Genomic DNA, 16,204 nt, shown 5'->3' on the forward strand with positions numbered 1-16,204 from the left:
ATTCCTCAAAGAACTGAACAAACATGTTAACATATTCACCTTAATAAGGCTCAGACTTCCATGAAATGAGTCTTCAGGGGCTACACCAGCCAGGGTGTTTTTGGACGGGCTGGCCGCCATAGGGGCCGTGCAGCCAGCCGCTTCTGGCAGTCAGGCTCCCGCTCTCAAAGACCTAAACCCTTCTACCTGGAAGTGGGCTACAGGCAACCCTTCTCCTACACCAGAGCAGCTGACTGGGGCAGAGGACCGCGTGGCCGTGGCATAGCATGCTTCCCCACAGCTAAGCATACCTTTGACTCAAATACCGCTTTACCCACATACTGCAGGTCGTATCGCTCTATTTTTTTCACACCTGGACAACCATTTCCATGGACACATGGATCATCCAGACGGTGCGAGGCTACATCATCGATTTCGTGGACCTTCCAAGCCAGACTGTCCATCCGCACGCATACAGTGCTCCACGGAGGACCGTCAGCTCATAGACGGCGAGCTACAAGGACTCCGGTCGAAAGGAGCAATCAAACCCACTCACGACCAAGGGGGTTTCTTCAGCAATATTTTTCTGGTAAAAAAGAAATCCGGGGATTTCAGACCCATCATAAATCTCAGAAGGTTCAATACATACATAACGTACAGATATTTTAAGATGGAAGGCATTCACCTTCTAAGAGACCTTCTAAGAGCACTGGTTCACAAGACTGGACCTCAAGGACGCATACTTGTCCGTACCCATCCACTTCTCCTGCCGACAATTTCTCAGGTTCCCGTGGCAGGTCACATGCCTTCCCTTCGGCCTCAGCTCAGCCCCATGGTGATTCACCAAGCTGCTGAAACCAGTAGTTGCACATCTACAAGTGCAAGGCATTCGGTGCATTATCCACCTGGACGACCTGCTTCTGTTTTGCTCCGACAGGTCCAGACTGACTCAACACACACGCCATACCACACAATTCCTGATGTCCCTAGGCTTCGTGGTGAACTACCAGAAGTCAGCAATTTTCCCAGCCCAGACGGTACAATTCTTGGGCTTCGAGACTCCAAGTCCAGCACACTACGACTTCCGACGTCAAAGATCGTTGCCATCAAAAAGGAACCATTCCACTCTGCAACCTGGCTCGGATAGTAGGCCTCTTATCTGCTTCCATCCAATCTTCCCGGGACCGCTCCACTACAGGGAGCAACGCGTGAAGACCAAACCATCCCGGTAACGGTGGAGATCAAGGAAGAACTCGGATGGTGGTTGGACAGTATGGAGGCATGGAACGGCCGGGTCATCTTCGGGAACACGCCTCTGGGGCTGGGGCGCGACGGGCGAAGGAAGGTCGACAGGAGGCGCCTGGACTTCTCAAGAAATTGACCTTCACATAAATTGTCTGGAACTCCTGGCGGGATCGTTCGCTATCCGCAGCCTAGCGAGGGACAGGACGAACTGCTGCATTCTCCTCCGGATGGACAAGGTCTCTGCAGTCCGCTACATCAACCGCTTGAGGGGAGCACGGTCCCGACTCCTCTCAGAGACTACGAAGGAGATTTTAGACTTCCGACTGCCACGCAAAATCTCCCTCATGGCGGAATATCTCCCGGGAGAAACGAACCTCACAGCGGACTTGTTCTCTCACCACTGGCAAGACAGCAGCAACTAGAGATTGGACCCACAGATCTTCCGTCTACTTTCAGACAGGAGAGGTCCCCTCCACCTGGATCTCTTTGCGTCACGCAACAACAGACAAAAAAACAATTACTTCAGCTGGCTCCCGGACCCGGAGAGCATGGCGGTGGACGCATTTCTCCAACCATGGCCAACCAAGGAGCGTTCGCCATGATAGCGAGGACTATCCAGTATTTGAAGACGCAACGCAGGTCTCTGCTCCTCGTCGCCCTCCTATGGCAGGGCCAACCCTGGCTCCCGGACCTCTTAGCATCTTAGCTACAGGGACTTCCTGCTCATACCGTCTTATCCAACGCTCCTCACAGATCCGAAAGGGAATCCTCATCCTCTCATCCTGGAAGACCGTCTCGCCTTGGTGAATTATCGCAAGCGGCTAGAGACCTCATATGGGACTCATGGGCACCAAGAACCAGGCGATGTTATCTATCAGCCTGGAATTCTTGGTGCGGTGAACGGAACATCGATTCCTTTACTGCACCTATACCGGACATACTGAATTTTCTTTCCTCTCTTTTTTCCGCGGGTCGTTCCTACCGGTCTCTCAACGTCGTGCTCTGCAATTTCAGCGGCCCGCGTTCCAATCATGGGGATTCCCGTAGGGAATCCCAAATACTCTTGATTATGGGACGTTGAAGTTGTCCTACAGTCTTTGAGAGACTGGCCGGATAACGGCAGACTCTCCCTCAGACAACTCTCAGCTAAAATGATGCTCCTGCTTTACCTAGTCTCGTATCGGACATGCGAGCATTCGACATTGACGCCTTTTCGGTCTCCCCAGAGTGTGTTACCTTTCGGGTATCGCGTTGTACGAAATCTGATTCTACGTCGGTCTTCTACCCCTTCTTTCCTACGGATCCACCTACTCTTCGTCAGTATGTGGAGGTCACAACTCCGCTACGGGTCTCCTCTTCAAGACAACTCTTGGTGTCGTACGTTAGTCCTCACGTACCCGTCTCGGCTACAACCCTCGCCAGATGGATAAGATGGATCCTAGCACTGGCGGGAGTGGACAAGGTCTTCGGAGCCCACTCCGTTCGCTGGGCGGCGGCTTCTTTGGCTTTCTCGGCAGGATATCCTACGTTCCGTGGACTGGTCGCGAGAATCTACCTTTCGGGCTTTCTACTTCCTCCTGAGCTCGGGGGCAGCCACATCTCTCCTGCTTCAGCGTTAAAAAAACGCTAACAAATTAGGAAGCTTCCTGTCATGTGGTAAAATTGAAGATTATGCTAGCGTTAGTGTATGTCAGGATTACTGTTTGATCCAGCACGTAGAACTGTATAGCACGGCTGACAAATAAGTAACGTATTACTGGTCCTTAGAATGGCCGGATTTAACGTACATAGAATAGTCAAAAATACTAGCCGAGGTCAGGGAACACAGAAAGGGACGCAGCGATGAGGAAAGCCAGGAGCCAGAATATAGAGAAGTCAATAATCAAAGCCAAAGTAAAAAAACAGGTAGAAACTAATAACAGGAACGCGCTCTCGGACAACCACAAGGGAAACCACGACAGGGCACTGAGCAGGATGAGAACTGGTCCTAAATGCCCCTTCTTTAGTTCTGATAGGCTGTAACCGGCCTTTGACCCCAAAGTCAGTTACCAGGTTTCATTTGCATAATTGCTGCTCAGCATTAAACCTTCTGTGGATTAGGTTGCTGCTCGGTGTGGACAGTAAATGTCATTAACCACATTTCTATAAGCGGATGAATATGTGACATTACCCCCCACCTGAAGAACGCCCACCGGGCGGGAAGGACCAGGCTTGAGAGGAAATTTGGCGTGAAAAGCGCGGATCTTACGGCCCGCATGCAGGTCAGGAGCCGAAACCCAAGAACGATCAGCAGGACCGTAACCTTTCCAAACAACCAAGTACTGTAAAGTGCCCAGAGAAAACCTAGAATCCACGATAGAAGATACCTCATACTCCTCCTGACCACCCACCACCACCGGAGGGGGAGGAACACAAGGGACAGTATATCTATTGCAGACAAGAGGTTTGAGTAAGGACACATGAAAAGTGTTGGGAATCCCTAAAGATGCAGGAAGAGCCAGAGAGTAAGACACTCGATTGATCCTACGAAGCACTCTATAGGGACCAAGGAATCTTGGGGCAAACTTCATGCTAGGGACCTTAAGCTTGATGTTGCGAGATGACAACCAAACCCGGTCCCCCACTTGGTACACCGGGTTGGTACTCCTACGCTTATCAGCAAAATGTTTGAAGCGTTCAGCAGCAGCCCCTAGAGCAGTTTGAACCTTAACCCAGGTATCAGTTATGGGTGCCCAAGGCTCACTGATGCACATGGGGAGCGAAAGCTGCTGTAGCTCAATTTGCTGAAAAACTTAATACTTGTGTCAGAACACAGAGTGCATCGCAGTTTGCTGCGTATATGTCTGTGTTGCCACAGAGGGCCCATGACGACCCCAGTCAACTGCCAAAAGTGCCTTCAATGGGATGATGTTAGTGTCAGAAGTGGACCATGGAGCAATGGAAGAAGTTTGCCTGGTCTGATGATCAAGTTTTCATTTAGATCAGGTGGATGGCCAGGTTTATGCTCTGAGCAATGTTCTGCTGGGAAAACTTGGGTACTGGCATTCATGTGGATGTTACTTTAACATGTACAACCTGTCAGTTTTCCAATCCATACTACATAACACTTACCTAGAGATGCACCATACCACAAAGCAAAAATAGCTCAGGAATGGTTTGAGGATCATATTCAGAGGTCTTGTGGAATCCATGCCTTCACGCAAAGGTTTTGTTAGCACGAGTGAGGATTACATAATGCTGTTCTGTCCAGCAAACAGAAATGTAAGTATAAGAGTTGCTCCATAGCAGCACATAGAGCGCTATGTCTTAAAACAGAGCTCTTCTCACTCCCTCCAAAGGGTTCTAATGCCCTCAGGTTAGCTAAAAAAAAAAAAAAAAAAAAAAAAGTTGCCTTATCCTTTTTGGTCATTAAGACTGTGTTGCTATGCCCTTTTGGAAATAGGTAGTCTAAAAACAATTTCTTCAAAGATACTGCAAGTGTAATGACATCTGGACATCTGTCTCTTGACACAATCCCACCGTCAAAGAACTAGAGTTGTGAAGTTATTTATTTTTTAAAAGCATTCTCACGACACATCGCAAACTGTGTTAATTTCTATTTTACAGTACTTCATAGGAAACCCAATTCCTGAAAACTAGAAGGAATCACGCATACTGAATAATAAGCCTCAGCTGAGGGCTAGTTCTAATATAACCATCCCGTTCCTGTGTCACTGTTTTATTGTCTCATTTACTGTAAATTCCCCCCTTCATAATATTGTAAAGCGCTTCAGAATAGTAAAATCAAGCATATTACTGGGCCTTTGAGTGGCTGGACTTAACACAATATAGAGAAGCTAGATACAAGTTAGGGAAATAGAGAGCAACATAAACACATAGACACACCAAAGGTCAAGGACACTAGAATGGAGAATGGTCAGATAAGCCATTAAATATAAATAAGTAATTGCACTCTCAAATAACCACAAAGGGAAAACCACGACAGGGCACTTTACTTCAATGCATGTGTACACTCCTGTCCCCATAACAGCTTAAATTACATTGCATAAAACAATACAGTAGATTAAGTTTTATTACTCTTAAAATTCATATTCACGCTCATCAATAAGGGGGACAATAAGCATTTTTTTCAAGTTTTCTTTGGTGGGACTTAAAAAAAGCTGGCAAGCCATCCCATTTCCCCCCAGGTGCTGGAGCCACAATTTCCTATGGTTTTTAGTGAATTGCTGCTTACATCTGTGGAGCCATCCAAAGAGGAAGAAAATCTCCCTGGCCATCTGACCGCGAGAGAGGTGTTTCTTCCCCCTAAGTATAAAAGTGCAGATTTTTTTTTTTTTTGTGAAATCAGCACTTTTATAAACTGTCATGACAGACTCCAGACATTTAGAGCACTTAAGCAAGCTGAAATAACAGAATGAGGGGACACACCTGTCGTGCTGCTACCTGATGTGAAGGGGGATGACACCCCTCTTCTTAACTTTTAAAATATATATTTTTTTGCATAACTTATTACTGCGCAATGAGTGTCAGAAACAGGCAGAACTTATCCTGAACGTGAAGTCCTTCTTATCCTATAATGCAGAATAAATAATGGTTCAAGCATTCCGGGATTACCGAAATAGCAGCTTTATTGGTCTTTATAATAGTCATCCTATAAACTTATTTCTTTCAAATGAATAGAACTGCTTTATAAACTGAGAGCAGCCTATTGTGAGCCAAAATGTGTGTAGAGGTAGTCAGAGGCATCAGCTGTGTATGGGGAAAAGAGAGAGAAACATTGTTCCTGTTTTCAAGTTGGACAAAACTGAATTTGGTATAGAAAGCCCAAAAATGAAAATTGCGGCTGCTTAAAAAAAAGATAATAGGGCCTGCCTTATAGATACATTAGATTTTTATTATGATGCATAGGCTGACTATATTTGAGGACACAGATACTTTAAACCTGATTATTGACAATACATAAAATCACACTTACCCCGAGCTAAAACAATTCTGCATTTATCCTGTTCATTTTTAAATACACATTGGAGGTGCTAGTCTACAGGAAATGCATTCCATCTCCTTTGTGTCCAATGCACAAATTAAAAGGAACCTTTGACTCCTCACAATAGAATCTCACTTACCTCCGACAACTTACTGTTAGATCATTACCGAACTTATTTTTCCTACAGAAGCTCCCTTACCTCATGCTGCCTGTTACTTCCTGGTCACAAAAGTAAACTTTGCTCTGAGAGCAGCTGGGAGCTGTGTGATAAAACACACACACGGTGGGTAGGATGAGAAATAGAAAATAACAGGGACATTTTATTATTTATTTTGTTAAATATCTATCAACAAGCTAAACGTGCAATTTATTCCTGCTGTCCAGCACATGGAAGTCACTGACTGACTAAACAAAGAACTAATTTGTTGGCAGAGGAAAACTAATAAATCGTATGCTGCTTTTCAGTTTTTTATGTGCTTCCCGAATGCATGGTGATTTAATATGTAATATTAAAGGAACACCATAGTGTTAGCAACTCTATAGTGTCCCTCGCCACTCCCTCCTACCATTGCATTTAACGGATTAAAACCCCTTTGAAACACTCATATTATTCCAGTGCCGAAGTCCCTTGGCCTGGCTTCATCTACGGCTCCTCCGAAGTCAGCATAGAGTCAGTACTTTCCAAAGCATGCGGGTCTCCAGTGCCATTTCACTGAATTAAACTCTGTGTAGACAGCTACTAGAGGCAGTCTTAACCTTTAATATAAACATTGCAGCTTTTCTGATTGCAAGGTTAAGGGGACACGTACACTGCACCAGGCCCGGACTGGCCATCGGGCACACCGGGCAAATGCCCGGTGGGCCGCGAAGACCGTGGGGCCGAGGCCGGCAGGGGAGATCACAGGATCTCCCCTGCCAGCCCCTGCAGGGCCAGCGCTACCCGAGCGCCAGCCCTGCATAGTGCCTCCATGGGCCGGTGGGGAGATCAAAGATCTCCCTCACCGGCCCAGAGACACTCGGGTGCGGCCGCCGGCTGGGGAGTGTGGGAGGGAGGGAGGCAGGAGAGAGGACCGGCGGAGCTCTAGCCAGCAGCTCCGCCGGGTCCTCTCGCGAGGTCTGAGCGTTGCCGCGGTAACCGCGGCAACGCTCAGATCTCGCGAGAGTGAACTCTAGCCTGCAGGGGGCTAGAGTTCACTCTCACCACAGGACCACCAGGGAAGAATGGCAGCACGGCACCCCTCCTCCCCCCAGGCAGAATGGACCCCCCCTCCTCCCCCCAGGCAGAATGGACCTCTCAGGATAAAGGTAAGAAGGGGGGGGGGGAGGGGGGATATAACTTTTTTTTTTTTTCTTAATACAAAAATATATTTAAATAAAATATACATTCACACTCACACACACACAGCACCCCCAAACACACACAGCACCCCCAGACACACACAGCACCCCCAGACACACACAGCACCCCCAGACACACACAGCACCCCCAAACACACACAGCACCCACACACAAACAGCACCCACACACACACAGCACCCACACACACACAGCACCCAAACACACACAGCACCCAAACACACACAGCACCCCCAGACACACACAGCACCCCCAGACACACACAGCACCCCCAGACACACGCAGCACCCCCAGACACACGCAGCACCCCCAGACACACACAGCACCCCCAGACACACACAGCACCCCCAGACACACAAAGCACCCAGACACACAAAGCACCCAGACACACATAGCACCCAAACATACACAGCACCCAAACATACACAGCACCCTCAGACACACACAGCACCCAAACATACACAGCACCCAAACATACACAGCACCCCCAGACACACACAGCACCCAAACACAAACAGCACCCACAGACACACACAGCACCCACAGACACACACAGCACCCAAACACACACAGCACCCAAACACACACAGCACCCAAACACACACAGCACCCAAACACACACAGCACCCCCAGACACACACAGCACCCTCAGACACACACAGCACCCTCAGACACACACAGCACCCTCAGACACACACAGCACCCACAGACACACACAGCACCCACAGACACACACAGCACCCACAGACACACACAGCACCCACAGACACACACAGCACCCAAATACACACAGCACCCAAACACACACAGCCCCCACAAACACACACAGCCCCCACAGACACACACAGCCCCCAAATACACACAGCCCCCAAATACACACAGCCCCCAAATACACACAGCCCCCACAAACACACACAGCCCCCACAAACACACACAGCCCCCACAAACACACACAGCCCCCACAAACACACACAGCCCCCACAAACACACACAGCCCCCAAACACACACAGCACCCCCAGACACACACAGCACCCAAACACACACAGCACCCAAACACACACAGCACCCCCAGGGTTCTGTGTGTGTGTTTGGGTGCTGTGTGTGTCAGAGGGTGCTGTGTGTGTCAGAGGGTGCTGTGTGTGTCTGAGGGTGCTGTGTGTGTCTGAGGGTGTTTTTATGTGCCGTCACATTCTAGGTTTCTAATTTTCTTTGTCTGTTAACTCACTGAGGGTTATTTTATATATTATATATTATATATATATAATATATAAAATAACCCTCAGTGAGTTAACCCCTTCAGGACGGAGTCAATAGTGCATGTTCTGATCAAAACAAAATGTAAACAAAAACTGGAATTTGCGCTATATGTCTGTTCAACCGTAGTTCCCCTCTTTCATATTATATGCACCCACACTTATTATATATCATTTTGTTCAGGAGAAACAGGGCTTTAATCTATCATTAACTATTCATATATGGAACATAATTTATTATGAATAAAATAAAAAAAAAAGGTGAGAAAATAAGATTTTTTTTTAAATTTGTATTTCCGTCTGCCATTTTAGCTGTGAATGTCATAATACTGTTAGGTTTTTTTTTTTTTTTTTTTAATTCTTTATTTTATCCGTGCATAGATTAAACAAACCGGTTTACACTGCCACAACAACTGGTGTAAACTGATCTTTAGACATAGTGTAACAACAGTTTGGCATTTAAGAAGAACATTGCACATTTTTGTTAATGTAGAGAAGAAACAAGAAGACATAGTAATACTTAGTAAAACTCAGATTGGCATAAGGAAAATATAGCTTGATTTTAGCAGTTTAAGTTAGCATCCCTATATCACAGGTAAGATATGTGAGAAGATGACATTTCAAGTTGCTCCTAAATAGTAACATGGGCATGACAGTAGTGCTGCGCTATTAGGGACATACAAGAAACCATGTAAAGCACATTACTCATTGCCTAGAGAATCAACTTTTTCTGGCAGATAGGCGCTATCCATTCTCCGGTGGAGATTATACGTAGGAGAAAATATGAAAAATGCAAATAATACAAATAATAAAATACGAAAAGCGAGACGCCTAGCTCAAGCAGCGTGTGTAGTTTGAAGCTATGTTAGGCATAGAGACGTATGAGTGTGAGTGTATTGCAACATGTCTATCTTATGAGTTTCAAGCAGGGGATAACATTTTATATGACTATGCAGGCTATGTTGAGTGTGTCTGTGTGGTCGTCCAGAGCACAGAGCTTTGGTCCCTTGTGTGTCAGTCCTGGAGGGGGGACTCTGCGTGTCCGTGTGAAAAACATGTGGGATCCTCGTCTATGGTTCCAGGGACACGGGATTGCAAACTCTTGACTGTCCCGGTCATCCGATTCCCTTTGGTTGTAAGCAGCTGGAGCCCTCCTGTGTGCCTCTCACTCTCAGTGCCGCCATGGTACTGGTGTGAGTGAGGTTGTCCCTCCAGCCCCAGGCTGTTGCGTAGGCCGGCATTTCTGTGCCACTAACCCGGTGATTGCGAGAATCCGGGTGTCTTCCTCGTGTGGAGGTGCCGGAGGGTCTGATGGTCTGCATCCGCTTGCTGTGCGTGCGCCTCCGTTTGTGTGGGTAATGCCTCTGGGTCTGAGCCCTCATGGCCTTCAGCCCGTGAGGGCCCTGGTAGTTAGGAGTAGGAGTGTGATTTGGCGTTGTGCCCGAGGGTAGCTCCTTCGCTCCACATTGTTGGCAGTCCAGCACACTCTTTGCCGGGAGAGCCTGGTGTCCCGTTTGCTCCGCCTGAGCCCGCTTTCGTAGTTTTTCCCAGAAACACATAAATATTTGTTCCAGGCGGTGCAGGGAATCAGTGGAGGTTCCAAGATGGGGCCCTTGGCTTGGAGGCAGGCTCGGTTTGTCGGGTATGTAAGCGGCCGCCATCTTGAGAGCGCCACGAGGGAGAAGCGTTTCAAGTTTGTTTCTCAGCGTATAGGACTGGGGCTAGGCAGATAGCTCCGGACGTCTAGCGTGGACCGGGATAACCCCCACCGGTCCGGGGGGGGGGGGGGTAGGAGGTAGTAGTGCTTGAGAGTCTGTTTTTGGGGCCGCGAGCGGGAAGAGCGGCCGTCTCCTCCCGCCTCAAGCCTCAGCAGGCCTCAGTGGCTGGATCGGGTCCCCCGGCTGTCGATCTGTGAACATGTGGTATTGGGTTGTTCGCCCGGGTGTCCCCTGCTTGTTTAAAGCTAACCTGGAGAGGGTCGTGCCGAGTTTCTTGGGTTTTTCCCCAAAAAAGTCGATTTGGATCAGGAGCTGGGACTCGGCACGTCTGCTCAGCCTGGCTGCTCGGCTCCGCCCCCCAATACTGTTAGGTTTTACTGCAAAAAAATGCGCATATTTGTAATCAGCGATGTCTCACGAGTACAACAGTACCCCCCATTAACAGGTTTTATGGTGTTTTGGAAAGTTACAGGGTCAAATATAGAACGTTCCATTTTCAAATTGAAATTTTCCAGATTAGTAATGTTACCTTTGAGACGGTGTGGTAGCCCAGGAAAGAGAATTACCCCCATAATGGCATACCATTTGAAAAATTAGACAAGCCAAGGTATTGAAAGTGGGGTATGTTTAGTCTTTTTTAGTAGCCACTTAGTCACAAACACTGGCCAAAATTAGCGTTCATATTTGTTTTTGTGAGAAAAAAGCAAAAAACTAATATTTGGCCAGTGTTTGTGACTAAGTGGCTACTAAGAAAGACTGGACATACCCCACTTGCAATACCTCGGGTTGTCTACTTTTGCAAATGGTATGCCATCATGGGGGTAATTCTCATTCCTGGGCTACCATACGCTCTCAAAGGCAACATAACCAATCTGGCAAATTTCAATGTGAAAAAAATGAAATGCAAGCCTTATATGTGACTCTCTAACTTTCCAAAACACCATAAAACCTGTACATGGGGGGTACTGTTATTCTCGGGAGACTTCACTAAACACAAATATTAGTGTTTTAAAACCGTAAAACATATTACAACAATAATATAGACCATAAAAGTGCCGTTCGCTTGTAAAAAATGCGAAAAACGTCACTTTTACTTAAAATATCATTGTTGTAATACAATTTACCAGTTTGAAACACTAATATTTGAGTTCAGTGAAGTCTCCCGAGTAAAACAGTACCCCCTATGTACAGGTTTTATGGTGTCTTGGAGAGTTACAGGGTCAAATATAGTGCCTGCGAATTAAATTCTCTGCACTTTCTCCCTGTGTTGTCAGGCATGTCAATCAAATTTTAATTAATCAAATCACATAATTACGTTAAAAGATTATTTAAATATACACGTAGAATTTTAATATATATGCATTTATAGGTATTTAAATTCTACGTGTATACTAATGTAATCTTTTCTGTAATTATATGTATTTATCTATATATATATATTTGCGGTTATTTGTATTTTATACAACGATAGATATATATAGAATGTCATTCTAAGTGTATTTTGTTACCGATATATATATATTAATAACAAAATACAGTTAGAATGAAATTACATATGCATATATAATTTATATAAAATTTTGTTTCAATATTTTATTTATTTATTTTATTATTTTATTTATTTATTATTTTAATTATACGTATTTATATATAATATATATATGTACATCTATTATATATATAATATATATACATATTATATATATGTAACGTCATTCTAAGTGTATTTTAATATTAATTTATATACTTATATTAATATTAAAATACACGTTGCATGACGTTACATATATATAATATGTATATATATTATATATATAATATATATACATATTATATATATATTAAAATATATTTAATTTATTTTTAAACATGTTTATTTTATTTTTTTTACACCTCCTACCAGCAGGGGGACTGTCTGATATTTCAAACAGTCCCCCTGCTGGCAGATCCATAGCCAGCTATAGGGGGCCATGTGATCGCTCTTTGAGAGCGATCACATGGCCCCCGGGGGCCTCATTTGCCGGAGGGGGGCTGCCTGGGCTCTCAGGCAGCCCCCCAGAAGAGGATCGCGGCGGAGGTGAGTAGTTGCTGGCTCCTGGGGGCTTAAACCGTTACGGCGTTCCATGCCGCCGCAACGGCTTTAAATCCCATTTAAAGCGCGACGGCATGGAACGCCGTAACGGCGTTAAGGGGTTAACAGACAAAGAAAATTACACAATAGTGGATGTTTTAAAATCTCACAAACCCCCAAACGATTATATTCAAGTTACCAGTTTTATGCAGCTTTTCTCTCTGCTACCATTTACAGATTATATTTTTATTAGTGTTGCGGTCTTTATCACTCATTCTAATTTGCCTACCTAAATAAAGGGGGGGGGGGGGGGGGGAATAATATGTCTTGTATTGTTTTTTTGTTGCATACAGGCTGTTTAAAGGCTCTTCTGTGTATTTATTTATTATGCGATGTGTACAAGTTGAACAGTTGTTTAACCCCTTAAGGACAGAGCTTCAGAAGCTTGTCTTTCACTTAATGACAACGGCATTTTTTGCATTTTTTGCTATTTGCGTTCAACTGCAATTTGCATTTTATATAAAGTAGACACCACAGGCTATTTACCTAAGGTTGTTTTGACACTTTCTACGTAGCCATTTTACCGCCAACCTCTGCTAAATATTGGAGTAAAATTGTGTTTTTTGGGGGTTTTCGCACACAAACTTATAACAAAGAACTTCTCATGTGTATTTTGTAAAGTTGGTGTGTGCTATTCCTGTACAAAGTTTTATTATGTGTTCAGTTACTTCTGCTGAGTACAACGGTACCCCCATTGTATGTCTTTGGCACTATTTCGTGAAGCTACAGTGCCATATAGGAGACCTGTCCTTTTCAGTATTCACAGTAGAATTTTGAGAGACGGATTTAATGAGCCTATGCTTCCATTTGGGGTATTATAGTAGTTTGACTGTTCAAAAAAACCCCACAAAGGCCTACCATTTGTAAAAGTAGACACTCCAGGGTATCTCATAAGGTGCATATTGTGCCTTAACATGCCCCCATTTTTTTACCATTACATGCCAAAGTATGTGGTAAAAATAATTTTGTGCATATTTTACATACGGATTGCATTTTTGCTGGGCATTTTGTATATTTCATGTGTGCCACTAAGTTCAAACCCCCCAAATTATGCTCAGCTAAGTCTTCTGAGTAAAGGGACACCCCCATTGTATGTCTATGGCACTATTTTGTGAAGCTACAGTGCCATATAGGAGACCAAGCCATATCAGTTTTGACCGAACTTTGAATTTTGACGCCGGGCCTATGTGCAATTTCCAAGCATCTTTGCAGGTTTTAAATTCAAACTACCCCACAAAGGCCTACCATTTCTTAAAGTAGACACCCCAGGGTATTTCAAAAGGCATATTTTGAACCTTAGCGTGGGATCATTTTTCCGCTAGCGTGTACCAGGTGTAGTGGTTATAAGCGTTTTTTTTCTGCCTTTTTGACACACAAAGTGAGTTTGCACAGTATATTTTGCAAACCATATGTGTACTACCACTGTATAATACTTCATATTTTGCTCAGCTATGTCTGCTGAGTAAAAAAATACCCCCGTATGTACCTTTGCCAGGTATATGTGGACATCGGAGGGGCACATTTGGGACACAGCCATTCCATTTGTTTTCACATTTTTAATTTTTACGCTGTGCCCATGTCCCATTTTAGAGTATTTTACCAGGCTATATAATCCAAATACCCCATAAAGCCATACCATTTCTTAAAGAAGACATCCCAGGGTATTTCAAAAGGCATATTTTGAACCTTAGCGTGGGATCATTTTTCCGCTAGCTTGTACCAGGTGTAGTGGTAATAAGCGTTTTTTCTGCCTTTTTGACACACAAAGTGAGTTTGCACAGTATATTTTGCTAACCTTATGTGTACTACCACTGTATAATACTTCATATGTTGCTCAGCTATGTCTGCTGAGTACAAAAATACCCCCGTATGTACCTTTGCCAGGTATATGTGGACATCGGAGGGGCACATTTGGGACACAGCCATTCCATTTTTTTTCAAACTTTAAATTTTTACGCTGTGCCCATGTCCCATTTTAGAGTATTTTACCAGGCTATATAAATCAAATACCCCATAAAGCCATACCATTTCTTAAAGAAGACATCCCAGGGTATTTCAAAAGGCATATTTTGAACCTTAGCGAGGGATCATTTTTCCGCTAGCTTGTACCAGGTGTAGTGGTAATGAGCGTTATTAAATGTATTTTTTTACTTTTTAAAACTTTTTTTACTTTTTAAAACTATTTTTTAAACTTTTGTTTTGATTATTCATTTTTTTAAAGTTTCCTAAACTTTCGTAAAACTTTTTTTTACAGATTTAACATTTTTCTAAGCTTTTTTTTTTACGTTAACCCCTAACTAGCAGTAAGCAGCACTAACAGTAAATTCCCCATTTTCCCATAACTCCCACCCACCCCAGCTAGCAAAATATTTAATTATACAATATTTAAATTAGTTAATTAAATAAATTTAACCCCTGAGGGTTAAAAAATAAATAAAAGTTAATCGTCAGGGGTTAAAAAAAAATTAGATCACAGTATAATACTGTGATCTGTATTTTGATCACTGTAGGCAGTGATCGACTGGCAGGGAAGGGGTTAATTTTTATTTGGACTGGGTAAAGGGTTTATTTTTTTAAATTTTTTACTTAAATGTTATTAAAACTTTTTTTTAACTTAATTTTTTAACTTTTTAAAGCGTATTTTTAAACTTTTTTTAACGTTAACCCCTAGTTAGCGTAATACTAAATCCCCCAATTCCCCACTAACTTCCACCCTCCCCAGCTAGCTAAATTTATAATTTTAAAATATTTAAATTAATTAATAAAATAAATTGAACCCCTGAGGGTTAAAAAAAAAAAAGAATTAACCCTCAGGGGTTAAAAAAAAAATCAGATCTTAGTAAAATGTAATCCCTGCCAATTGATCACTGTAGTCAGTGATCAATTGGCAGGGAAGGGGTTAATTTTTTATTAAAATGGGTAAAGGGGGGTGGGATTTTAATTTTACTATGTTTTCTTTCCACCAGGGGGCAGGATCACTGAAGATCCGTCTCCCTGCACTTCACACAGAACCAGGAAGTGCAGGGAGGCGGAGGTGAGTATACACAGCACATGTGCCCGCTCTGGCATGCTGTCAGAGCGGGCACATGTACTCTGACAGCCCGATCCGGTGCTCCCGGTCTGCCTCTAATGCAGAGGCAGACCGGAGCACCATTAACCCCGCGATCGCCGCGATTGCGGCGATCTGGGGTTAATTTTAACGGGTGACGGACGAGGTCCGTCACTCGTCATTAACGCATTCCCCTGAGTGACGGACCTCGTCCGTCACTCGTCGTTAAGGGGTTAATAAAAAATAAAAACACACACAGCACCCAAACACACACAGCACCCTGGGGGTGCTGTGTGTGTCAGAGGGTGCTGTGTGTGTCTGAGGGTGCTGTGTGTGTCTGAGGGTGTTTTTATGTGCCGTCACATTCTAGGTTTCTAATTTTCTTTGTCTGTTAACTCACTGAGGGTTATTTTATATATTATATATATATATATATATAATATATAAAATAACCCTCAGTGAGTTAACAGACAAAGAAAATTAGAAA

The 16,204-nt window shown here is 44.2% G+C and overlaps 1 protein-coding gene across 2 annotated transcripts in view; it reads right to left on the minus strand.

Moving 5' to 3' along the window:
• LOC134600973 (dihydrofolate reductase-like) overlaps positions 1-6,460 on the minus strand; it is a 70,231-nt gene extending 63,771 nt beyond the window's left edge. The window contains exon 1 of one of the 2 annotated variants that reach the window (XM_063445373.1): positions 6,408-6,460. The gene's annotated coding sequence lies outside the window, so the exon portion shown is untranslated. Of the gene's footprint in view, positions 1-6,347 lie in introns of both variants that reach the window. The other variant, XM_063445372.1, reaches the window with a different exon arrangement.
• Positions 6,461-16,204: the final 9,744 nt, after the last annotated feature.

This window comes from Pelobates fuscus, chromosome 3 (genome assembly GCF_036172605.1).
Source record: "Pelobates fuscus isolate aPelFus1 chromosome 3, aPelFus1.pri, whole genome shotgun sequence".
Lineage (NCBI taxonomy): Eukaryota > Metazoa > Chordata > Amphibia > Anura > Pelobatidae > Pelobates > Pelobates fuscus.